Genomic DNA, 25866 nt, shown 5'->3' with positions numbered 1-25866 from the left:
ATTCTAAAGTAGTTATTGATTCTAAATAAAGAGGTGAACAAGGGTTATATAACATGACTCTAGTTGTGTAGATTGTGGCTCTAGCTTGTATATTGTTGTAATAAGAAATCCATGTCATTGTTGTTTTTGTTACGGGTTGTTTTGACACACATCAACATCTAGGTAGAACATAAAATGCACCACCTCTCTAAAAAGGAAACCAACCTCAAGAGATTGATAACCCCAAGGTCCCTTTGTGTTAGGTCATGAAAATGATGGATAATTCAATGGCTTATGTAGTTGTACCTTTATAAGGGGTTACTGGTAATCAATTAAACAAGTAGTTTAATGCATGAGGAGATTAGAAAATATAATAAACAATGTATTAACAAGTTGCTCCAATCATCTATTGCACAAAATCGAACACTTTCAACACTATAAAAGCAATAGGACAATTTGCAAACATGGAAAAACTGATTTATAATAGTAAGTTGTTAAAAATTTACTCCTAAACTAATCAGATCTGAAAAAAGAACAAAAGATGAGGGTTTAGAAAATAAATAGGACCAACTTTGCATTTGATTCACTACCTTTTAACTTGGAAGATCCAATGAAATTTGATTAACCTATAATGTCATGAGTAGTATTTCACACAATCATAAACATCATAAATGCAAGATCCTAATTTTTTTGTGAAAATGATAAAGTGATTTCATAGAACTACCATATTACATGCACAAGCATTGCACAAATTTTATATCTTCACTATAAAATATGTAAAATCTCACCACTTTATTTAATTCCATCAAATAATCTAAATTTTAAAAACATAGCAAATACAAATGCATCACCATCTAAGTGAAGAACCAACAAGTTATGGACATGTGATACACTTTCAATAGAAATGCATACTAAAAATCATCATTATCCTTGTCTTTATGCTCTCATACATTTCTCTTTTTAAAACGAATAACACCTCTCTTTTTAAAGAAGTGGTCTAGCAATTTGTTCCTTGACTAACACAATCTAATCTCAAATTTAGATCTACTTTTTTAATATAAGCCTCAATTCAAATTTAAGTAACAATGAGATAAGGTAAGTCCTACTAGGCCTCCCTATGAGTAAATTACAACTCCATGTCCAAGTCATGTTCCCTTTGTTCTCTTCATGCAACTCTAGTTCTTCACCCATCAAGAAAAAGTGAACTTGTTATAGAAGATCTATTCACTCAAGTGTAGCATGCCATCTTCACATCTCAACATATCTTCATAACATTTCTAGCATCCTAGACCTACAAACAAGCAAAGAGAGCATCAAATTATTATTCATAAAATCTAATGAATAAGAAAAATTAATATCTATCATCACAAGCATTAAATCAATCAATTTAACAAATTTTGGACAAATTTGTTGCCATCGACAACTTCAAAAAAAATTTGTAATTCGAGGCCTTCATCCTTAGCCATGCATCTTCATCCCATATACTCTTGTATCCTATTGTTCATCTTCATAAATTTTTTGTGACAATGTAACTAGAGCTTAATATATGAACATGGTTGTCGTAGAGCTATTAAGCCTGTCAACATGCATCTTTGGGACAACAATATGAAGATTTTAAACAAATGATGATTTCTCCCTATACTCAAACTAAAATGTAATATCATTTTTTATCCATTTTTGTAATATCATTTTTGTTTTCATTTGTTTTTCTAGATTTGTATAGGTGTTTTATGTCCAATGTTTAAGATGAAACTCTATGATTCATCATCAGAAAATGAAATCATGAAAAGAGAGAAGTCATAGAGTTTGACCATGGAATTTTATCCAAAATGTTGCCCATAAAAATATACATAATCAAATTTAAAAAATCCTCTCGAACAAAATAAAATCAACGAGGGCTTCAAATGCCCTCTGCAATCAACTAGTAGGCTGAATACAACATGATCTTCATCTGGAGCTTCACGAGCAATCATCATGCTTCTCTGAAAGTTCACAACCATTGCTATGAAGGAGGCTTTGACAGAGGGAGGCCTTTTCTAACCTCTATCCATGATTTTATGAATTTCCAAAATGACTTTTCATTTACTTTAATATGATTAAGGGTAGTTTTGTACTCCTTCGATCTGCCTGAAAACATGTAACCTGTAATGACACCATTGAACATTCACATAATAGTTTGCAAAAATAAAAATAAAAATATGTTGGGGTAAAATCTCATAGAATTTTGAAAGGGTTATTTGATTTTTTTTTTAAATATCTTGACATATTTGTATGGTTAAGAGCCTAAAGTCAATGTTTGAGATTTTAGGTATGACTCGTCAATTATTTATTTGTTGAGATGTATTTTCGAGAAAAGTTAGATCAATGGAGTGAGTATTGATTGTTTTATATATCATTAAATGATGGATCATGTCTTTGAGCTTACCATTGAGTCCAAGGCATTGAAGAAAGTTAGAATTAGCTTTTTTTTAATCTAAATTCAATCTTTTTATCCAAACTTTTAAGGTTTTGAAGTTGGGTTAGTTGTCAATTTCAGGAGGTGGTTGATTGTTTGGAGTGGTTTGGGCCAAATCTGACTTTGCCGTTGCATCTAGAAGGCCCAAAAAACCCTAGAAATGCATGTCAACTCATCAAATTTAGACACTTTTTCCTAGAGGCCACAAAGGTTTTTTCTGCCATCATTATCACTGTATATAATCTATACAATCATACAGATATGTAATGTACGATATGTACATATAGTTGTAGAAGAAACAAAATCACCTCCCTCGTGGCAATTTTTTCTACTTATTAGACATCATCCAAGCATCATTTTGACATATTGGTTGCTATCTAGTACCACGTTTTTTTGGGCGTTTGATTTTTTTTAAAAAAATTCTATTTTTCCTTTTTTTTTTTGCTAGACCAACATCACTACTTTTTTTTTTTTTTTGTATTTTAGGTGGCCAAGGTTTATATTTGGTGGCATCAAATTTTAATATTGGTCAAATTATTTTTAAATATTGGAGGTTCTCATTATGATTGCTTTCCATATTCATGACCTCATAAATTGTGTTTGACCCTACTTACATTAGGTTTGCATCATTCAGGGATCCCCTGTCCCATCCAATGACTCGTCTACGTCACCTCTCAGCTACCTCAAAACTTTCGACCACTTTGTATTTTTTACCAACATTTTCTTTATCACCAAAGTACTCAAGTTACCACCTTGCAATCCCACACCTTGTGCCAACCCTTATCAAGCCTTGTAACAAGACTTTTCTATGTCCAAGCATTCAGTCTGTCAGACCTTCACCAAGCATGTGTGCCCTATTCAATCCCTTTGCCAACCATTTTCCTAGCCCTATCCAAGCCTTTTGTAGCCAACAACCCCCTTGAGGCTAATTTTTTTTTTCTTTGTGGAGCATAGAGGTCACATGGGTGACCAAGGGCCTATTTGGCCTAGGAGTATTTTTTGCTCCCTTGATTTTTTATTGGGCTCCATATAGGCATTTTTTTTACGAATCATAACTTGGGCATCCAAAGTTGGTTTTTCACAAACTATATATCATTGGAAATCTAGTTCAGCTAACTTTAGTGTGGTGTAAATTATTTCACTTTTTCTTGTTGTTTGTCAATATTTATTGCAGCTTGAAGTGGACCCTTATTTTTGGACTCCTGAGCTCATAACTTTTTGCCATGATCTCTGATTTTGGTAATTCTTCTGATGTTGGAAGGGTATTGAAGAGTTGTGTCACTAAGTCATGCATTTATTCCAAATTCAGCCCTAGGTATTATCTATATTTTTTACAATTTGACGCATTTACTTGATTACTTGGACATCCTATTGCTTGGAGAGGTACAATTTGTGGGGAGGGTTTCATTTATAGTTGTTTATCATATCTTGGAAGTTTAAAATTAGTTTTTATTAGATATTTTTCTATTTTTCTTAGTTTGTGTATTGTGGCTCTAATGGCTAAATCAAGATTTGAGGCTCTTACTCGTCATTATTATCATACATAGAATGAGAGAATGTGAAGATTAATGTGGTCAAAGGGATTATGGTATACCTTGAATGATGAACAACCTACATTCACTAAGGAGTATGATAATTTTGTACATAGGAACATATGTGATGGGGTGATTGGCTTGATTGCACTTCATGTTTCAGATTCCTTGTTCTTCCACATTGAGGAATGCACTACACTTAGAGAGGTATGTGTAGAGTCAAAAATTATGTACCCCTTTGCAATTCCACCTACACTTTTGTATCCACTTTAGTGTCCATTCCCCTAGCATTTGAGTAGGCTCATTTCAACCCTTACATTAGCCTTTTCCCTCTCAGGATGCTCAGGACACCTTTTTAGTAGCTATCCTTTAGCTTTTATTTCATGTTAGTCACATGTTTCTCTTGCCACTCATCATTTTTTAGCATGATTCATCTAGACACTAGCACACCTCATGGATGTTCAAGCGTTGCACATTCATCCTGAGACATCTTAACATTCAAATGTTAGTTCTGTGCATTTCAACACTTGTCACCTATCTTGGTTGATGGAAATGGATCCAAATATTCTAAACGGCTTGCCAACCCTCTTTTCCCTCCTCTTCTCTCTTCATTCAAGCTCTCTAGATTTGGGACACAATCTCTCTTATTCCTTGGTCTCTCAAAGCTTTCTCTTTCTCTCTCTCATTTGCTACAACAATCTCTAGTTTGCTACAACACTCTCAAGCCGTCACAATAATCTTTTGAAACTCTCTTTACTTTCTCAAGCATCTTTGGTAATATCTTTCTATCATTCTATCTATCTTGTCTTTGAGTATCTTGGGATTTATCACATCCCCTATCTATTTGATCATTTTATCATTGTATCTATTTGTCTTTTTGATCAATCTATTTATCTGGTTGTTTATGGAGGTGGAAAAACCAAAGCGGGGGTCTGACTAAGGTGGACCTCTAAACACAACCCCCAACAATTTTCCTCTTCTTCATGTGTGCAGGTTTATTAGAAGCATTCGAACACACGAGGGTTTTCTTTTTCTTTATTTATTTCATTCATATTCATTTCTATATATATTTATTATCTTCTATTCGCCGTCACATTTCTAACTTTTGGGTTTTGCAAGTTATCTGAAGAACAAAGATGGGTTTTCGTATTTCTAAGTCTTTTATGTTCGTGGTCCATACGAGACTATATCGCGCCACGCAACTGTCTGTGTGGCACACTGGCATCCTTGACCGAGACACTCAGACTTAGACCTAATACTCTCTGTCTTCTCTTTCAACTTATCTAATTGGATATCTTCACTAGTTTCACTAGTTGGAGATATCTGAATGTATGTTGTGAAATTGGATCTCAAGGGAACACAGTTCTTCCCTTTGTAGGGTCACTTTTGCACCATTACAATATGTAATAAATATAAGGATCTCTTTCATTTAGTTAGTAAGGCAAGAGATTTCCAACTAGAGGTAGAATTGATGTCTCTTTCTATTGATTCATTTCCTACTATTGAAGATTATTTGGTTAAATTCAAGACTTTGAGATCTCATTTAGCAAGTTGTGAGAAAGATAAAATTGATAAGGAATGCATATTCTTATTTTTGTCTAAGTTGAATGGATTCTTTTCATATTTCTCTATTTATTTTTATTCCACTATGGATGGGTTATGTGATTCATTAGTCATACCATCATTTCATACATTTTTGTGAGAGGTTGACTAGGGAACAATCAAAACTTCATCAAAATGATGTCACTCATAAGTCTCAAGCATTTATAGTTGCACCAAAGAAAAATAACAAGCCTAAGATAGAATCTACTAAGACTTTCACCACCTCTTCTAGATAGGTTCATCCTAAGAAGAAGAAACCCAAATTTATCCTTTTTAAGGGAAATGGGTATAGTGAACAAAATTATTATAAGAAGGAGATTCATGAGTTGAAACAATTACTCAAGGAGCATCATATTTCCAATCCTTCTTCATCTAGTTCACCTTCTCCTTCTACCAATCATGAGAACACTTCACCTCTTGGAAAGGAAAGGTTCATGCATTGATTATGACTCATGCATATAGGGATTTTGGTTGGATTATCGATTCAAGAGATTCATAACATGTTGTTAATTCACCTGATTTAAAGGTTCTAGGTTCTCTTAGAGCACTACATTATGATAGGATCTTAACTACAAAAAAGAAATTTGTTCATGTTGTTGTAGTAGGTGATATTGATTTGGGTGATGGATTAGTGGCTAATTCTTTTTGCATTCCTAAGATTTCTCATAATATACTTTTTTTATTATCATATCACATAGGCAGGAAAAATAGTTGAGATCATAGTAGATTCAATGTTAATTCGTGGTAAGAGAGGTGATTTTTATGAATGATCATACAAGGTGTATACATTTGATGACTTCCATAATGATCATCCTTATATTCCTTGGTCTCCTCCATTTAGTGTTGGGAATAATTCAATTCCTCTTAATGGGTTTATGGATCTTGTTATGATTCCCCCATTACCTGCTTCATGAAGTTTGATAATTGACATGGATTATAGGACTTCAACATAGTTGGAAATATTGGGTTTCAAATTTGTGGTTTAAGGAAGGCTTCTTTTCAGGTGTTTCAGACTTGGTTTGTCATTCTTATTTTACATGTTTGGAGGACATGATTGTGGGGTAAATCTCCTCTTCACAAATTTCACATTGGAGGATGTTCTTGTGTCTCCTTATTCCATTGTTTCCTCCTTGATTGGGGTTCTTCCTAGCCTTGGTCAGACATCTTTGGAGGCACTTGACTCTTCTTAAAATCTTGTATTTGTGAGACTTCTTCCTTCTCATGTCTTTACTGAGATGGAGTTTCTTCTATATGCACCATTGGACATCTTTCTTCCCAAGGGGAGACATGTTGTTTGCCATCATTGGAATCTCTTTTAGCTTTAGACATTCTTCAACGGTTTTGATAATACCTCATTATGGGGGATCAATGTTGTCTCTATATTTCCATTTCTTGGAGGGGTGATTATATTGTATTTTGGTGATGGATGTAATTCTTGGGAAGTATTGATGTTGATACCTCCATACATGAATTCTTCTATCACTTGTATGTAATTTGCATTATCTCTTTTGGGGAGATGAATTTTGTTCCCATTGGGTTTTTTCCTTTTCTTCATTTGTGTGAGATTAGTTGCATGATTAGTTGTGCATGGGTATTGTTGATCCCTAAGAGGTTAAGGACTAAATAAGGGTAGTTGGTAAGATTCATAGGTGTGAGATCAAGTGCAGCCTATGAGACAACCTCTGAGATTTTAGAAGCCAACACTTCATTCTTCTTGGGGTTTTGAAAAGGAGAAAGAAAACTCAAATTACCCAAACCCCAATAATTGTGTAGCATATGCTTATAATAAATTTAAATCTCTTACAACACTTTAATCCTTGTATGATACAAAGCCTAGGAATTACCTATTTTATAATAGGCGCATAGTATGCCACAAACCCTTCATTGATAGGAGAAGAAAAAAATGCAAAAACTGACAATGCCATAAGATGTAATATTCAGATCCTCATGGTGGGAGGCACTTTTAAAGTCCAAACAAATTAGATGAATCCTTTAAATCTCTGCAATAGTTCATCATTCTATAGATTTTGTGATTAAAGGTATAATTTGGTGCCTATATCTATGGAAAATAGAAGAGTGAAATTCCCTACATAATCTACCCAAATAGAAAAGTAATCATGAAATTAATTTAGAAGCACAAAACATTTTCCATAATACACAAAAGAAAGGTGACTAAGGTGAAATCTACTATTTTATTAAGGGCAAACATGTTGAGGCCTGAACACAGATTACATTTACCTAACTCAGAACCATGACATTTCCTTCTATGTAAGAAAATTAGAGATGTTTTCTATCAAATAGGACTAAGGCTTGTAAAATCCTTCTATTTATTAGAAGTAAAAAAAAAGATCCCTTTTACAATATCCTCTAGGCATTTTATAATTGATCTCCTAGCTGGAAAGCATCTTCATTTAGTTACAAAATATCTTTGTGGCGGTGTGATCATGATGATGGAGATAACTACTTATATGTTGGGGAACTTTGTGCCATAATCTTCCTTGATTACTAGCATGATCACCATCTACATCTTCACAACTTCTTAGCCATTATTTGAAGGAATAAAACACCCAGTTCTATTCATGTGATCATTATTTTCCCTTCTGTTTTGGTCCCAATTATTGGTGTGCATGTGATTTTGCTAAATAGGGTCATTTGGAACTCTTTGTATGAATACCATGTAATATTTGGTTTCCAAGAAGCACCTCCATGTTTCTTGATCTAAGTGGGATGTGTGATGGACACATGTTAGGTAAATGAGAAGTTCAGGGTTACTTTTAACATTTATCAGATCCTCCATAGAGTTAACATGTGGCGCATTAGTGAGGTTCCTTGAATTTAATTCTCTAGACTCATCTCATTTGCCTACGATGTCAATGCATGGTTCACTAGGAGGGAATTTTATTGAGATAGGAGGCTTTACTTTGGAAAGAAGTGCATAGCTCCCACTTGTAACTTTCGCCATTCGAATTGTGTGAGTAGAGAGGAAAGGAGACTGGTGTCTTTAGTTAGGAAACCAACTACCGTAGATGAAGGATATAGTTTTGGCCACTCATAGGGGGTTTCCTCTTGTAGAAGCAGACTTAGGATTTCTGATTTCATAGACCAGGTGTTTGAAAAGATTCCTCTTTATAGGTTCATGTAAGGTGTCTTCTATCAGATCTCAATGATGAACCAAGTGAATAGGGTCCTTCGAGATTTTAGCAAATAATGCATCCTCGCGTCTCGATAATATCTAGTCTTCCTGCAATCACAAAGGAATTTAGAGTCAGAAATTGATGAAGGTGCATAATATGCTCAAAATACACTTAAGTGGATTGCATAACCTAAATAAAAGTTGAATGAAAAAGGATGAAAATAAATCAATAGTCCATTAGAGACAATCAATAAAGAAAAAGTACACAATACTTTGACATGAGAAGAATGACACAAAAGGACTTTGTGCCAGATGACAGAAAGGAAAACATCAAAATAAAATATCATATTTTACCATATACGACTTAATTATTTTTTTTCAAAGATTCTTGATTTTATAACTCGAGAGATTTTATACTCAAAATATAGTCCTATCTAAATGGAAGATCCAAGAATTCAAATGTGGGTGCATCATAATCATTTTCTTTCTTCCCTTGATTAGAATAGGTAGAAAATTGTGTCATTGGATTAAGCTATGTAGTTGAGCCTATCCTCCCATAGCTAACTAGTTAGACCCTTGCTAGCAGGTAGGCATCTATAGCCCTGACAAGGTTATCACTTTGGTTACTACCATGAGGGCTTCACTTCATGAACTTGGGTTATAGCATGTGCATTCACGATGTTGCATATTGTTGAGAAGTTTGTTGGAATGATGTGTTGTCATTGATGTCAACATATTATTCTGTGTATTCCAGTGTTGCAGTTAGGTTGGATGAGTTGGTTTAGCCCATGTATTGTAGATGAGTTGACGTAGATTAAAGGGTCTATGGTATGTTGTATGTAGATGGTTCATTCCCATTTGTAGAGTTCCACATGATGTTTTGATCGATTTATGAGGTCTTGTATTATGGTTGGATATTCAGTTGTTCGTGTTATTCAGTATTCTGGTTTGTGCTCTGTATTGCTCCAGAATTGCAATATCTTTAGTTGCGGATATGTGGGATGTATTATGGACCTTGATGTGTGTCCTCAGTTCGATTGGTTCATGATTTAGAAATCCACAAATGAATCTTTCAAGTTTATAGTCAATTATGTTGGTGTTATTGAGCTCCAGTAGAGAGATGATGATGATTCTAGTAATTTGAGTTGTTGTGGTGCAATTCACATTGCTTGTGAATGTTTCTAGATCATTTTTTATGCGTATTGATGTTCCATATTGATTATTGTGCGTGTTATTGAAGATTTTTCTTGTTTGGTGATGTTCTTCATGTTATGCGACATTCATGATGTGGTAGCATGTTGTAGATGATCGAGGCATAATTCTTGGAGGTTTTTCATACTTGAAATGGTTGTTTAGGTCCAGACTATGTCTTAACCAACATTGTTTTGGTCTGCATGCATTATTGTAGCATGTGTAATTATATTTTTATAATATGTAGTGTGTGTTGAGATGACCTATATTTCATGGGTTGATGACTTGTATAAATGAATGTAATAGTCATTGAGAGGTATCATGCTATGTGCGAGTATTGTATCAATCATTTAGTAGTAGGGAAGTTGTGTGAAGAAGTGTTGTAGAGAAGATTTGATAGTGAGCTTAATCAGAATTGTACCCAGGCATATGCAGATGCTATCTTCATAGTTCATGTAATATGAATTGTTGTCTGAATGCTTTTGTAAGTTAGTAAGACTTCCTGTAAGGCAGTGAACCTTCCCTAAGGGTTGTCACCCTTCTGGGTTTCTTATTTGAAAAGTGAGCTCTAGGTAGTGTGTTTGAATGCATGTGCATTCCCCATTATAATATTTCATTTACTCCTAACAGGGTATTATCTCATTGTGGGTAGGTTCCCACCAGAGATTATTTTAGTGGCGAATATACGCCAATGATGAATTTTTCACATCGACGACCTGGGAAATGGTGAATATTTTGTACTGACTAGTGGTGGCCATGTCTCCAGAACATTATCAATTTCTGTCAAATTCACGGCCCGGTCGCCATATGTTTTATGTAATTAAGTATTTCTATGCAAGGATTTCGCCAATATAATATATAGTGGACACGTGGTAAATTTAATTTTTTCACCTACACTCTCCAAGGTTGCCTTAATAGATGACCATAATACGCGTATAGGCATATGAATATTTGTTAGCTAGGAGGACCCAATTCGCCTGACATTTTGCCGACACGTGTCTCCATTCACCCCAACTTTCGCCAACTATATTGTATTTGCCAATTATTTGGATGACCCATAATCACCTCGAAAATTACATAAGTCATGTTATAGTTACATAGGATTCACCAAATATTTGTATACCATATAAAATTCCCATGTAATTTGCCATATAAGGATTGGTATAAATACATTCAAAGATCAGATCTATCTCTACACAATTTGGTGGGTTATAGGCTCTAAATTCAGATCAATAGCGAAGTTTCAGACCAAAGAAAATCATTGTTGTTGAATGCATTGGCAACTACTAGTGACCTAAGGGTGAGCGATCATATTTTTGAAGTGTTATTTATCTATATCTGTTTGCACTGTTGAGTTCGTTCTTATTCAATGGGGACCCGTCAGTGCCAAAAGGTCAGCCGGGAGATTCAGACCTCAGACATCTAGATTGTAGGTCGTAGGGCCAATGAAACATATATTATACTTTATAGTCTATTGTTGCTTCTTCAACAAATTGATAAGATGGAAAACAAAGGAGGAATGTAAGCATGTGAGGAATGCTGAAGATTATTATTGTCATGAGAAAATACAGATGAAGCCTACTGAAGGTAAAGGTTCTATTGAAGCTAGTTTTGGAAAAATAATGCAAATAGAACAAGTGGGAAAAGTTGTTCATTTAAGCGTTGTTTTTTATATTTTGAGCAGAGGCTGTGCTATGACATATTCTCCATCAATTAGTGGTTTATTACACTTTTTGAAAGTTCCTAACTAGCCTAATAGCCACTAGTCAGTAAACAGTGGATGGGAATGGGCAAGTTGTCTTGCTGAGGTTGAAAAAGAAGATGTAAAGGAAAAAATAAGAGAGTCAAACTTTATTGCATTTTCTTTAGACGAAGTTACGATAGTAGAAAATACTTCATGGGTATGCATGCTTGTTTATACTGTACAAAATCATGCCCGCCAACCTCATCTACTATTTGTTGCTAAAATGAAGGAGAGTGGGACAATGGAAAAATTATTTCAACTAGTAAAGAGAAGTTTAATTAAATATGGAGGTATGGATGACATGAAGGCTGCCCAAAAATTGGTATGTGTTGGAGCAGATGGAGCTTCGGTATTGCAAGGTCACATGAATGATCTTTGTACAGAGATTGAAAATTCATTTGCACCATACATTACTGCAATTCACTGAATGACTCACATAATGAATCTAGCTTTTGGAATTGTGAGCAAGTATGCTTCGGTAAAAAAAATGAAATTTTAATCAGAGAGCTCTACTCACACTTCTGTCGAAGTCCCAAGCGATTTGTGGAATTTCAACACTTTGCTGATGGAATAACTGACGGGAACAAGATTCTTAAGGATAATGATACCAGATGGATCTCTTTGGATGGTCCAGCACATCGCATTTTTTCAGAATATCCATCCTTGATTGGACTATTTCACACAACTCACGATGAATTAGAGCAACCAAAATTTCTTGACCTTCTTCAGAGGTTAGTAATCTAGAGACACTCTTAACTTTAGTAGCTCTTCTACCCATGCTAGAGCAAATGAGGAATATTATGAAGGTTGCCCCAAAAAGAGCTCTGTATATTGCAGAATATGCTATGCTGCGTAAGATGACATGCATGACCCTCGACAATCTCTATCAAAATCAACCAACACTATCTGATGAAAAATTTGTTAAGTGGCGGACACTCACAGATTTGAACAATCTTGATAACTTTTTACAAATTGGTGCAAACGGGGAGGTATGTGCCAATGTACAGGGAGTTGAGATATCAATACACTTCTATGCCATAGTCGACCTCGAGGAACCAGGAAAGTGCCCCAAGAAGCAACTAGCAAGAGTTGCAAGGGAATATTTCGACAAGATTGTTGAGTCTGTAACTACTTCTGTGAAGAAAATTGCCTATGATCTTTCCTCACAAATTAGAATTAGATTCCCTCCTAACAACCTACTCGAAGCCATGTCTATTTTATTTCCTCAATATTGGAGCCTCAATAGTGCAGTTGATTTTCGAAGTAAGCTACTAACTTTGATAAATTTTTTTTGCATATCTAGAGAATTGAATGGAGTAACTATAAATGGAATATTAGATGAAACTTGTCTTAGAGAGAAATCATGTCGTTTTGCATACACCATAAGGGAACAATATGGTAGAATGGAGAACCCCCACGAAGAGGGATTAGTAACAAGGCTTTGGAAATATATAGCTGAGAATGAAGAGTTGCGTGATTCAATGCCAGAATATTTGAAGCTTGTTGATTTATGTTTTACCATGATATTGGGTTTGGTGGAAGATGAGAGAGTTTTTAGTGCTTTGGGGTTCCTAAAATAAAAGCTAAGAAACAAACTAGACAAAAATTTGGAAAATTGCTTGAGGCTCTATACATCTAGGTATGATGTCCACACTTTTCCTTACGATAGGGCACTGCAAATCTAGAGGTCCAAATGTGAAAGAAGAGGTTTGGGTAACACTTCAAAACAAAGTGCTAGTGGGACTATTGACTCATGTACTGGACCTATTGGTAGCATTGAGATGCATTTCAACGAAGGTATGCAGACTCAGAGTGAAGAAAACACAGACACGAATCAAGAAAGCTCTGAATTTGATGAGGATGAAAGGCAGCTGTAAGAGATTGGTATTTATTAATCTTATTACTATATCTCATCATTCAATTACAAAAGCATATTATTATGGTTGATAACTTGATGATATTTTATGAGTTTGTCAACTTTTTGCAATTAGAATTTAATATTGATTTGTAATTGTATTTTTCAACTTTCTATTTCCAGATTTAAAATAGCATGATAAAAGACCATAATGTGTCTATTGATACAAAGTTGTTTATTTAGACATGTTGAGAACTTAGATTTTCATTAATTCTTTCAAAATATAGCCATATGATACAATTCATTCAATACACCACTCTTTGTGATTCTCCATGCAAAAGTCAATACAAAGTTTCAGAACCCTTTGCAAATGACCTTGAATTCCCTTTTATAGAAACAAGGGAGCAACAATAGCTTTAGGTAAATTTGGAACATGTGAAGACTCAACATCAAAATCAATTACTAAGGCACCGAACATTGAATATATCGTCCCAACTACCATTAGTATCACAAACTCGGCACAAATTTACATGGCCATCACAGGTCGGATTAGCAATTTAACAACTGCTACATGTTTGATGTCTCCTATTCAAAAAATAGAGTTCAAAATTAAATATTAATTCAAGCCATGACAAATTAAATATAGATAATAGCAGTGCCCAAAACCTGGTAATGAGAAATAGAGAAATGCCAAAATGTTAAAACTTGGGAGAATTTGAGAATACAAATTTACAGGTTGAAGGTTTGCACTGTGCATCATAGATTCATAGGATGGATTAGCAATATCGAGTGCTATTTTTTTCCTATTCATAAAATAGAGTTATTTCAAGTGATGCCAAATTCCAAACAAAAAATACATAAAACCTTGAAATTAAGAATAAAAGCAGGAAACTGTGCAATACATACTGTGATTCTTAAGATTTATGTGCTAGTTTTTGTAGGGTGCTCCACTCTTCGCTTGATGGAAGGTCAATATTCTTTAAACTATGAAAAGTCAACTAAAACTTCGTCAATAATCCATATTGAGTGGCTTGACATCACTATTTCACCCAATACCGAATTCAGAGTTGTAAATGGTTGGATGAATTTGAGAAAGCTCTGGGGAGTTGTGTTCTTAGGAAGCAAGTCTAAATCAGACTTCATTTTTATCTCCATGTTTTTTTGTAAGCTTCTTTTCCAATGAATTTATTTGATGAGTCAACGGTCTTAGGAAAACCAAGTTTAATCAAAGTAGTTGTCTTTTCTTGCAGCTTCAATATCTTTTTGCCACATTTATCTAGAACTTCTGATGTTTCCCTTAGTTTATGAAACTTTTGAAGGATAGATGATGTCTTAACGGTGGCATCAATGCGGTTATTAATTCCCTTGGATATCAAGTAGCTGTCACTGGTACTGTAGACTACTTGCAAAATCTATTTTGCCATATCCTCTTTTGAATAAACATGTATGATCTTCTCAATGTTCCCTTTGGTTTTCATATAAATTAATCTTAGACTTTCATTCAATTCAAACCATTCACACAACTTGTCACTCCTTTGCATTATTTTCCCCCAAATGTTTTCTTGTATATACTTCGTTGTATTTTTCACATTATCTTTCAATCTATCATCCGAAGTTTTAATTTTATCATTTGCATTGTGCAGGTGTTCTTTCATTTGTGCACATTTTTTTCTTTCTTCCTCTACTTCCTCTTCCAAATGTTTTCTTTTTTCCTTCCCATGATCCAATAGGTCCTATATTTTTCTTATTTTGGCAACAACAAACTCATAACTTTTGTATAATTTTTGAAAACTAGCTCTTTCCTCATCAATTTTTTTACTGCTTTTAGCCAAGCCCTTCAATTCTACATCCATCTTTTCCTGCTCTACAATTTCTATTGCAGAGCCCAAATTTTTTATCCTTTTTTGTAAATCATTGCACTTGTTATCTGCTACTTTCCTCTTTAATTTTTCATTTGCCAGGTCTACCTATAACTTTTCTATTTGTTTCTCCAATTTATTTTTTTCTCTCTCCACCTTTAACAGTGAAGTGTAGACCACTTTGTTAGTCCTTTTCGACACACAAATTTTGTCCACATTTTGTACTTTGGAAAAATCCATTTGGAGGGTGCTAACTTGAAATTAAGAGGGATCTATTTGACTATGTGGTGGATTTTAATCTTTAGTGGGGGGCATAACAACCATGAACTCCATCATATCTTTGTGTGGGTCATATGTTGGAAATACCCCGTTCCTTGCAAGTTGTTCGTCTAAAACTTTAGTCAGGGAAACCCTATGCAATGCTCTCTTTTTTTTCTTTATTTGCACTTGTTGTGTGTACAAATTTTTCATAGTAATCACTAAATTGAAAATCTGGGCTTGCTGAAGCAATTGAATGTTTGAAAGGTGAAATAGTAGAGGCTCCAGTTCCACCTAGGCTTGTGGTTTTAACTAATACATTATGAGGAGTACCAACAACCATTTCTGATCCCATCCCATTGTTACTTGCATGTGTAGTTTTAATAGTCTTTTGAGGGGTTTGATCTGAAGCTACAAATGATAGATTTGTGGTATTAGTGGCATTGGATATAGGATTTTGTATAGTATGTGTATCTACCACTAGTGGTCTCTTGCGAGATATATTTTGTTGTTGCACTTGTCCAACACTAAGACAACTAGTATCAGTAGTAGTATCCATGCCAACCCCACCAATCATAGTGGCACTTGATTGAACACTAATAGGAATACCATCCCCAGATTCCCCATCAATGCCAGTGGAACTTGATTCACCACCAATGGGAATACCATGATGTGGTGGTGGTTGTGGATTTGAACTTGTAACAAATGCAGGTGGACCCTAAGGGTAATGAGTAGCATCTTTCTATGATGAATCTGAAGAATCAAGTCCAATGACTGGTTTAACATGAGCTTTTGATTTTGAATCTGATGGAAGTTGTACCTCAAGTGGATACCAAATGCCTTCTTCTTTGGGACCTAGACCGCCACCTTCAAAAACCATTTTTTACACAATGTTTGCCCCTTTGCTATATTTTTCTTTCATGGACTCATTGAGTCCACCTAATATTTTAGGGACTTTAGTAGTTGTTGGAGTGGGCTCAACCTCATACTCATTTTCATCTTCACTCTATCATATGTTGTTGTGGGATGCTCCATATTCCACAATTTGCTAAACTCTTCATCCTCATCGATGGACTCAAATTCTGCACTGGTCTTTGGTTCACCAAGATTCTTCCTCATAGTCCTAAAATCATTTATTTTGATTTGAGTCCAATAACTGTCTTTACATTCTTGCATAATTGTTTTGGGAATAGATTTGTTAGATGGATTAGCAAATTTTTGGTAGAAATTGTAGGACCTCCTATTTTGGATTCTCTCCTCTGTTGTCCTTTGTGTGTGCAATGCCATAATTTGTGATGACAATTCTTCTATTGAAATGTTATTGTCAGCAGCAATTTTCTCCATCTCTTTTTTTACCTCATCCTAGGAGTCCATGTTTCTAAGCTTTTCTAGCAATGGTTTACTTTCATGTTGACATAACGCTGAAGAGTTCACATTTTTCTTAAGCCTTGCTTGAACTACACCGATTGGATCATACTGCCAGAGACCCTCATCACCAAAGCTAAAAACTATCAAAAAATCATGTGCCACATTGAATGCTTTTCTCTCAAATGTGAACCCTCCACATGAGAAAGGCATGGAAGGAAATATTCTCTTCTTTTGCTGGCCATGGAAGTGCCTATCTGTGCTCTCCAACTACCATACATATTCCAATGCAAATACCCTCTCTGTCACATGTATTGGAAGTCTATAGGGTTTTACTGCTGATCTGTAAAACCTTAACACAGTGTATTCTTCCATGAAGAACCAGTCAGCCAAATGTATTTGACTTCCAAGTTGAATGCAATCTCTACAAGACATAGGCAATCTAGGCATTGGAGTGCTTGTAATTTCATTATACATTGGTGCCAAAAAGAAGTCTACAAAATGGTTGTAGTTCTTTCTGTTATCATGCATCCTTATCTTTGGTGTCCATTCATATATTGGACACTCTGTTCTAGTCTGAGTCTTTTCATCAATCTTATAGTTCACAATGTGAATATTGTTGGTCTCGAATATTGCACGATACTTGGATAGAAGAAGATAGCACAAGTAGGATGAGAACCTAAATGTCTTACATGAACCTTTTTTGATCATTAGTAATTGTTTTTGCATGGATTGAACAACATGCTCAGCAAAATTATATCTTACTGGTTGACTTACACAATAGATATTAAAAATCATTTCAAGAAGGCTAGCACCCACTTTCCTATCATTTTCCAATCCCAGGCAAAATGTCAGCAAGGAAATAGTATCCCGAACCCATGGAACAAAAATGTTAGAATCATAAGGAGGCTTATGATTCCGATCCAACGAAGTACCACTCATTATTAAATCTCTGATAAATGAATCTCTACGAATTGGATCGAGACTCTCATAATTCTCTGTCAGCTTTCCTAGGTCAATGTGGACATTTGAGTTTTGTGCTTCAAACCCTAGGCTCAACAAACGAGCAAATTCTCCCATGTTTATGGATAGAATTTCCTCTTTTGTATTTTTATTGACAATTGATTTTTTATCTTCATCATAATTTTTGGCGCAGACCATGACAAATTCAAGGCAAGGGAATACTTCAGGTAACACCATGCTTCCCAATCTAGCATCCCCAATGTGATTTTATTTGTTCTTAGTTTTTTAACATTGTGTTGAAAAAAGTAAATTTTGCCCTTCTTGGATCAGCCACCTTATTAGACAATGCATATCTAATATCTATGATATGGTTTTCACTATGGATAGCAGGGTCATAAATATCATGGTATTCATCAGTGAAACGTTATGTTTTAACGAGTTCGGTTAGGTCTATTTTTTTTTCACTTGGCTTCTTGTTGAACTACTGCTTCTCGGTTTCCCCATTGTTGTTATTGTTAATAATTCAAAATAATGCTAGATACAAACCTGAAAAATGCTAACCCTCAAATTGAACCACCAGATTTAAAAAAGAAAAAAATGTGGGATGTAGGTGTTCTAGATTTTACCCGAAATTTCTATTTCACTAGATTGGCACAGACATACTCTGTTGCAACTTGCATTCCTCAATCTAGTAGTTATTTTTGAATCTCCCTCGATTTAGTGGTTTGTCCATGAAATGAAATACGATTATAATTTATGAGTCACTTATTTTGAAAACACTGAAAAGTACAAAAGTAATACCTAAAGGGCAAAATATCTAGAATCCTGTTGTAATTTTATAAATTATTATTAATATCTATTCGCCGCTGAAGGATAAAACATTCATTTCTTTAGTCTAAATTCTAAGGATAGTGAACACGTCACCAGACTCGAGTGACGAGTCACTTTTCCGGACTATTTTTGAAGTCTTTTTAATCCTTTTCAACTTTCGCCCGAGATAGAGCTTAATTATAGATAATTAAATATAAAATATTCAATTCCGGGTCAAGTTCTCAAAAATGTGTTTACTTCTCACATTCGAGCTGAAATCCATCCTAAGTTGTTGATCTGTGCTCATCCAACAGACGATGGTATCTATTGTCAGTTGTCATGGGTCTCATGACTTTTGCCATTTTTCGAGCATGTCACCACACTCGAGTCACTTTTTCGGACTGTTTTTTAAGTCCTTTTAATCCTTTTCAACTTCTACCTGAAATAGAGATTTATAGACTTAATTATAGTTAATTAAATGTAAAACGTTCAATTCCGGGTGAAGTTCTCACAAATGTGTTTACTTCCCACATTCAGGCCGAAATCCACCCTAAGACGTTGATCTATGCTCATCCAACAGACGATGGTATTTGTTGTCAGTTGTCATGGGTCCCATGACTTTTACCATTTTTCGAGCATGTCACCAGATTCAAGTCACTTTTCCAGACTGTTTTTGAAGTCTTTTTAATCCATTTCAACTTCTGCTCGAAATAGAGCTTTCTAGACTTAATTACAGTTAATTAAATGTAAAACATTCAATTTCGGGTGAAGTTTTCACAAATGTGTTTACTTCCCACATTCGAACCAAAATCCACCCTAAGCCGTTGATTTGTGCTCATCCAATGGACGATGGTATCTATTGTCAATTGTTGTGGGTCCCATGAATTTTGCCATTTTTTGGACACGTCACCAGACTCAAGTCACTTTTCTAAACTATTTTTGAAGTCTTTTTAATCCTTTTTCACTTCCACCCAAAATAGAGCTTTATAGACTTAATAATAGTTAATAAAATATAAAAATTTCAATTCCGGGAAAATTTCTCACAAATGTTTTTACTTCCCACATTCGGGCCAAAATCCACCCTAAGTCGTTGATCTGTGCTCATCAAACGGCTCTGATTAAGTCTGAGAATCTTGAATTTTCTTCTAATGACTTTGGCCTTGAGTCTAATAATGTGGTGAATCTTATTGATAAACTTGGACCTCCTAAGGACCTATGCATTACCTTTGATCCTAGTGAGACTATTGAAGCACCTGATGGCCCACTATATATCAGTGCAAAGATCAAAGACATACTCTCATGAGGGGTTCTCATTGATCCAACATCTATGGTGAATGTAATAACAAGAATATCTTTATACTTTACAATTGCATGAAGTAACATATGATAAATTTGATTTAGTGGTTAAGATCTTTGATGGTTTCTCTTGTACTACTATAGGTTCTATTACTCTTCCTGTTAAGGTTGGTACTAAGTGCTTAGATGTCATTTTTTCTATCATTCCTATATAAGATCAATTTGGTGTGAATTTGGGACATCCTTGGTTCTCTTCCATGAAAGCAATCCCATCTACTATTCATAAATGCCTCTGTAAAGCGGAAAATCGAACCCTAGGTGTTCTCCCCCACTCCAAGGAGAAGGGGGGTCACTAGGATTGACGGTTTTCACTTAGGAGGGACTTTACATTCAAAAGAGGGGTTGAAACCCACAAGATCCAATCCCACACAATGCAAGATTGGATTCTAAATGAGTTTCAAGGGTTAAGACAGCAAGGCTACCCTCTTTTGTAAAGAATGTAGATAGAATGATTAAGCTAGGAATGCATGAAAAGTGAGAAAGATTCACTTATAAACGGAGATAGGAATATAGGATGAAGCTGCGGACTTGGAATTAGCAGTAAAATATCGAGACGACGCTGTCCTGTAAATTTGAGCAAAAGTTGACGGGACGATGGTGCCCGGCGTGCACACGGTCCTCCGAAAAATCCACGAAACGAAGGGGGATCTGTTCGTCTCTGCACAAGGATTCCAGATCTTCAATTACAGCCGCGTACCTGCAACCTAAACACAGAAAAGCAGAGACTATTGGGGGGTTAGGGATTAGGGGTTTGCCCTTAGGTCAAACCCCGGTTTTGGAATTAACTAAGAAATGAGAAATGCTGTAAATGTAAATGATTGTAATGTAAACAAGTACTCGATACCTTGTTGTAAGAATGTTTGTATTCTTACATGCGAAGGTGTAATGTTGTTGTATGTTGTATGTTGTATGTTGTATGTTGTATGTGGTAAGTGATCTCCTCTTCAATGGTTGAATCCTTGTCTTGAATGCAACACTTAGCCTTGAATGGAGACTTAGAATGATCAATTGCTTGAAGGAATGCTTGAATGCTTGAATATCATTTCCACGTCTTGTACACATATGTCCTTCCTCTTTTCATCTCCATCCAAATGGGAGAGGAAAATGTAGTTTATATACTTGTCAATTAGGGTTGAAAGACTGATTTTTTCGACCTTAGGCCGACCAGGAAACATTATTTTCCAATTTGCAAACTTAAAGACCCCATGCCCCAAAAGAGACTGGGCCCAAAATAGGACCAGGGACCAGGGTGCTGGGCGCCCTAGTCCTGAAGGACCAAAGCCCTGGGCACCATGGTCCCACCTCCAGGGACAGCAGGGTACAAGGAGGATTAGGCCAGGGTGCTGAAAAATGCAGTTTTTGATGTCATGGACAAGTTTCAGGGTCTCCATTCAAGTTCAGTGTTGCGTCGCCATCGTGAAGACCCAAATACGGTCGAAATTGTAAGTGTCACAATTTTAGGACGCTACATTTAGCCCCCACTTTAGCGGGAGTATAAGCGTACGCCAATACTTCCGGTAAAGTACAAGGAAACAACATTGAAAAACTTTCACCACGTCAAGAAGGAAAGATATACCAAGCCCCCAGTGGACTAAGGATCTTACGACTTCGATTGACAAAGTAAAAGGGAAGATCACGAGGGAGAACCATGACTGTCAGTAGTAAGGTTCCCTCACTATGAGTCATGCAAGAAAGATATCAAAAATTTTCAAGGCAAAGCTAAGTTCGCCAAGAAATTTTCAAGTATCCTGAAGGGATAGACGGGGTGTATGCCCCCCTACGTTAAAGCGATCGCACACGCCTCAACAAGGGTGATTTCTTTAAGGTAGTGATACATATAGGGAATGAGAAGGAAAAGGAGCACGTTATCACAAGGATTTAGCCCCCAAGTGTGAGATAAGCCCAAGGATAATAGACACAAAACACAAAGCACAAGGTGACTTCGCTTTCCTTGGGGTCAGTATGCTGTATGATCATTCATGTATATCATATGTATGTATGCTTAATTGTTCTTCATTCCCCAATCAAGGAAGGTCACCTAGAAGAAGGGAACACATGTGTCTTTTGAGTCAACATGAGAGAGACCAAAAGAGATCTCAATGTTTTGCATCGTCCTCAAGTAGACAACACTAAGGACAACAAATAGAAGAATGAGAATAACACATAGAAGAAGTAACAAAAGAGAGGAGGAAAGAGTCTGCTATACTAATGAAACTAGTCTAGCACGTCATCTACCCCCCGATCTTGCTGATCAATATTTTGGGAAGGCAGGGAACACGCTAGAGGAGGAACATCCAACACAGCAGATGGAGCTATCACAAGATCCAAACAAGGGCTATGTTCATGTTCCAAGCCACGTTGTTCTTCTCTAAGAGCTAGGATAAATGCTTTAGAAAATTCGTTAGATAAATGGTTATCAACATCAACATATTCATGTTCACTATCAGAATGAAAAGAAGTAACATTTTCATCATGAATAACATTTTCATCTATATCATCATCAAGATTTATAAAAATAGGATCTTTAACTCGCACAAGATCAAGACCATCATGCATCTTATGTTTAGGAGATTTTGGCTCAATTTCTGGTTGAGGAGAAAATGGAAAAATGCTAGCTGAAGGTGTTTTTGGGGATTGTAAAGTTTGAGAAGCAGCTGCCTAAGCTCTAAGACGACGCTTTCGTCGGCGTTCACGCGCAGAACGATTTTGTCTAGTCTTAGTAGGAAGTTGAGAAGATTGAGGAGGAGGAATGTTCTCATCCTTATCACTTGGGTGTTTAGGTTGTGGTCTCTTAGGTTGGATAATAGGAGAAGAAGAAGGTCTCTTCTCTCTATAAAAAGAAGGAGGAGGAACTGCTCCATATAAAGGAAGAATATTTGGTTTAGGAAGGAGACCAAGTCCATCATGACGAGGAGGTATAGGTCTACCTTTAGAAAGTTTATTAGGGATAGACATAGTCACATCCATGGGGATGGGTTGGGAATCTTCTTGAGGAAAGACATTAGTTTTATCTTTCAAAGGAAGAACTTCCTTCTCAAGAATGATAGGAATATCAAGTTTGGGTGTTCTAGGTTCACTTAGAGATAGGATCATATCTTTTTTCCACTTTTGATAAGATTTGAAAAGATGATCACTTCGCGGTGGAAGAGATTGGAATTGTTTAGGCCAAAAGTAATCAATAGGAACGCTAAAAGTTCTTTCAGCTGGTTTAAAGAGACCATGATTGACAGTAACAACTTCACCATTATGGGGAAATTTCAAACACTTGTGAATAGGAGAAGCAATAGCTTTCATGGAAGATAGCCAAGGATAGCCTAGCTTCACACGAAATTGTTCGGACGATGGAATAATAGAAAAGTTCACATCAAGGGATTTGTTATGGACCTCAATAGGTAATGTAATAGAACCAATTGCAGGAGAAGAAAATGCATCAAATAATTTCACAACCACATTTGTTTTGTCATAGATCACTTGATTCAATTGCAAAGTAAAAAGAAATTCTTCAGTAATAACATTAACCATGCATGAAGGATCAACAAGCACTCCACGGCAAGGTGTATTCTTGACTTTTGCAACTATATATAAAGGACCATCAGGTGCCCTGATAGTTTCACTAGAATCAAATGTGATGGAAGGTTCTTTAGGGATTTTATGCTGCTCTACAAAGTTAATCACATTCGGAGTCATAGACACAAGATCATCAGGTGAGACAGAGGAATCATTAGTATCAATCGCATTAGAGGTATGAGAAGGTAACGGATCAGTAAAAATCTTGAGATTTTGTTTAGGAGGAGCTACAGATGTGTTGCCTTTATCATTCACACCAGAAACAAAGATAGTATTATTATCAATCAAATCTTGAATTTTACCCTTTAAAGCAAAACATTTTTCAGTATCATGCCCAGGTTGACGATGAAATTGACAAAAAGATTTGTTATCAAAATAGGGTGAATTAATCTTTGCAGGATCTATTTTCCTTATAGGAGGAAGAGTAAGCACATTTTGTTCCAATAATTTATTCATAATACTATGCAATGGTTCATTCAAAGGAGTAAAGTTTCATTCTTTCCTGAAAAACTTAGAAATAGGAGGCACACTTGATGCTGCATTCACATTGTTGTTGATGATGTTTTCATTGAATTTAATGGACTCTCTGTTTGGTTTAAACTTCCCAAATGGTTGTTGACTACTATCACCCTTATCACTCGGAGCCATAGGATGTGATTGTTCCATTTGACTCACAGTCAGTTGATAATTGTGAAGAGTTGCGCACAACTGTTGGAAAGAAGTAAACTCAGAAAACAAGAGTTTTTCTCTAATATCTTTTTGTAAATTAGAAATAAAGATTCTTTGAATATCATTGTCAGGCACTGGAAAAGAAATTTGAGCATACAAATGCTTATATCTACCAATGAAATCAGTCACTTTTTCTTTAACACCTTGTTTACAATGCATTAAATCAATCAAAGTAACTTTAGGACTTATATTGTTTTGAAATTGTTGAATGAAAACATTTGCAAGTTGTTCGAAAGAAGTAATAGAATAGGAAGGCAACGAGCAATACCATTTTAGGGCTTTGTCTTTTAATGTTCTAGTAAACAGTTTTGCAAGCAACCTTTGGTCATAAGCAAAATCAGTACATATTGTTTGAAAAGTCTTAACATGTGTTAGGGGGTCACCCTTACCATTATAAAGCTCCAAATGCGGAATTTCAACATGTTTAGGGGGAATAGCTCGAACAATGTCAAGAGAAAGTGGGCTCGCAACATCAAATGTGGGCACACTAAACTTAGATTGATTCATAGAGGCAATTTGTTGCTGTAAAGAAGAGACAGTTTGTGCAAGATTGTTAATGGTCGCTTCAGTCGAAGAGTTAGATTGTGATGGAGGTGTTATGTTATTGAAAGAAGGTAGAGAGTAAGGTGGCGGGACACTATGATAGTTAGTCATAGGAGATGATTGGAAAGGAGGAACACTACAAGGAGGAATGGAATGATTAAATGAATTGCCCCCTTGCGCCAGGTTCATTTGCGGAGATGAAATAAGAACACTTACTGAAGGAATGAATGAAGAAGTCAGATTAAATGAAGGAAGAGGGTTAATTGCAGAAGAAGGATTGCCCCCATAACTAGTGATCATATGAGGAATGTCTTGTATTGAAGTAGTCATTATGTTTGATGTAAAAGTAGGTATACTAGCAATAGAAGTTGTTAAAGGAATAGAATGATTGATTTGAGTAGGAGGTTGTGTATAACCTAAAGTTTCCGCACAACTCTTCATAGGCATCACATTTGAATCCACAATGTGTGCAATACCACGCAAAATATCAATTCCATTCTTATCACTTTGAAGCATACGTTTTAAACCCTCAATTAAAGGAAGAGCTTGACTATCGGGGTATTCTTGAGACATCCATTGTCGAAAATCGTCAAATTGGTTATCCAATTTCGAAAGTTGTTCTTCAGAAACCTCATGGAGAGCTTCTTCATCATTAGGAGGATTAGAGGAATTACCTGTGTCCTCGTTAAAAAGGCCATTCAAATTAGGTTCCATCTCCTCAGTAATTAAACCTTGGAAAGACTTAATTCTAAGGCTTCGTCTAACGGGAATAGTGTAAGTAGGGCTTATTGTTGTAAAACTCATGCACTAAAGAGAGAGAGAAGATTTTGAATTTTAGAGGTAGCAAATTTTAGTAAAATCAGCCAATCTCCTAGATTTAAGCTGTTAAATACAATCAGGACAATCTCCCGAAATTTCGGAAAAA

The sequence above is a fragment of the Cryptomeria japonica genome, chromosome 9 (assembly GCF_030272615.1).
Source record: "Cryptomeria japonica chromosome 9, Sugi_1.0, whole genome shotgun sequence".
Lineage (NCBI taxonomy): Eukaryota > Viridiplantae > Streptophyta > Pinopsida > Cupressales > Cupressaceae > Cryptomeria > Cryptomeria japonica.
This window is presented reverse-complemented; position numbering follows the sequence as displayed.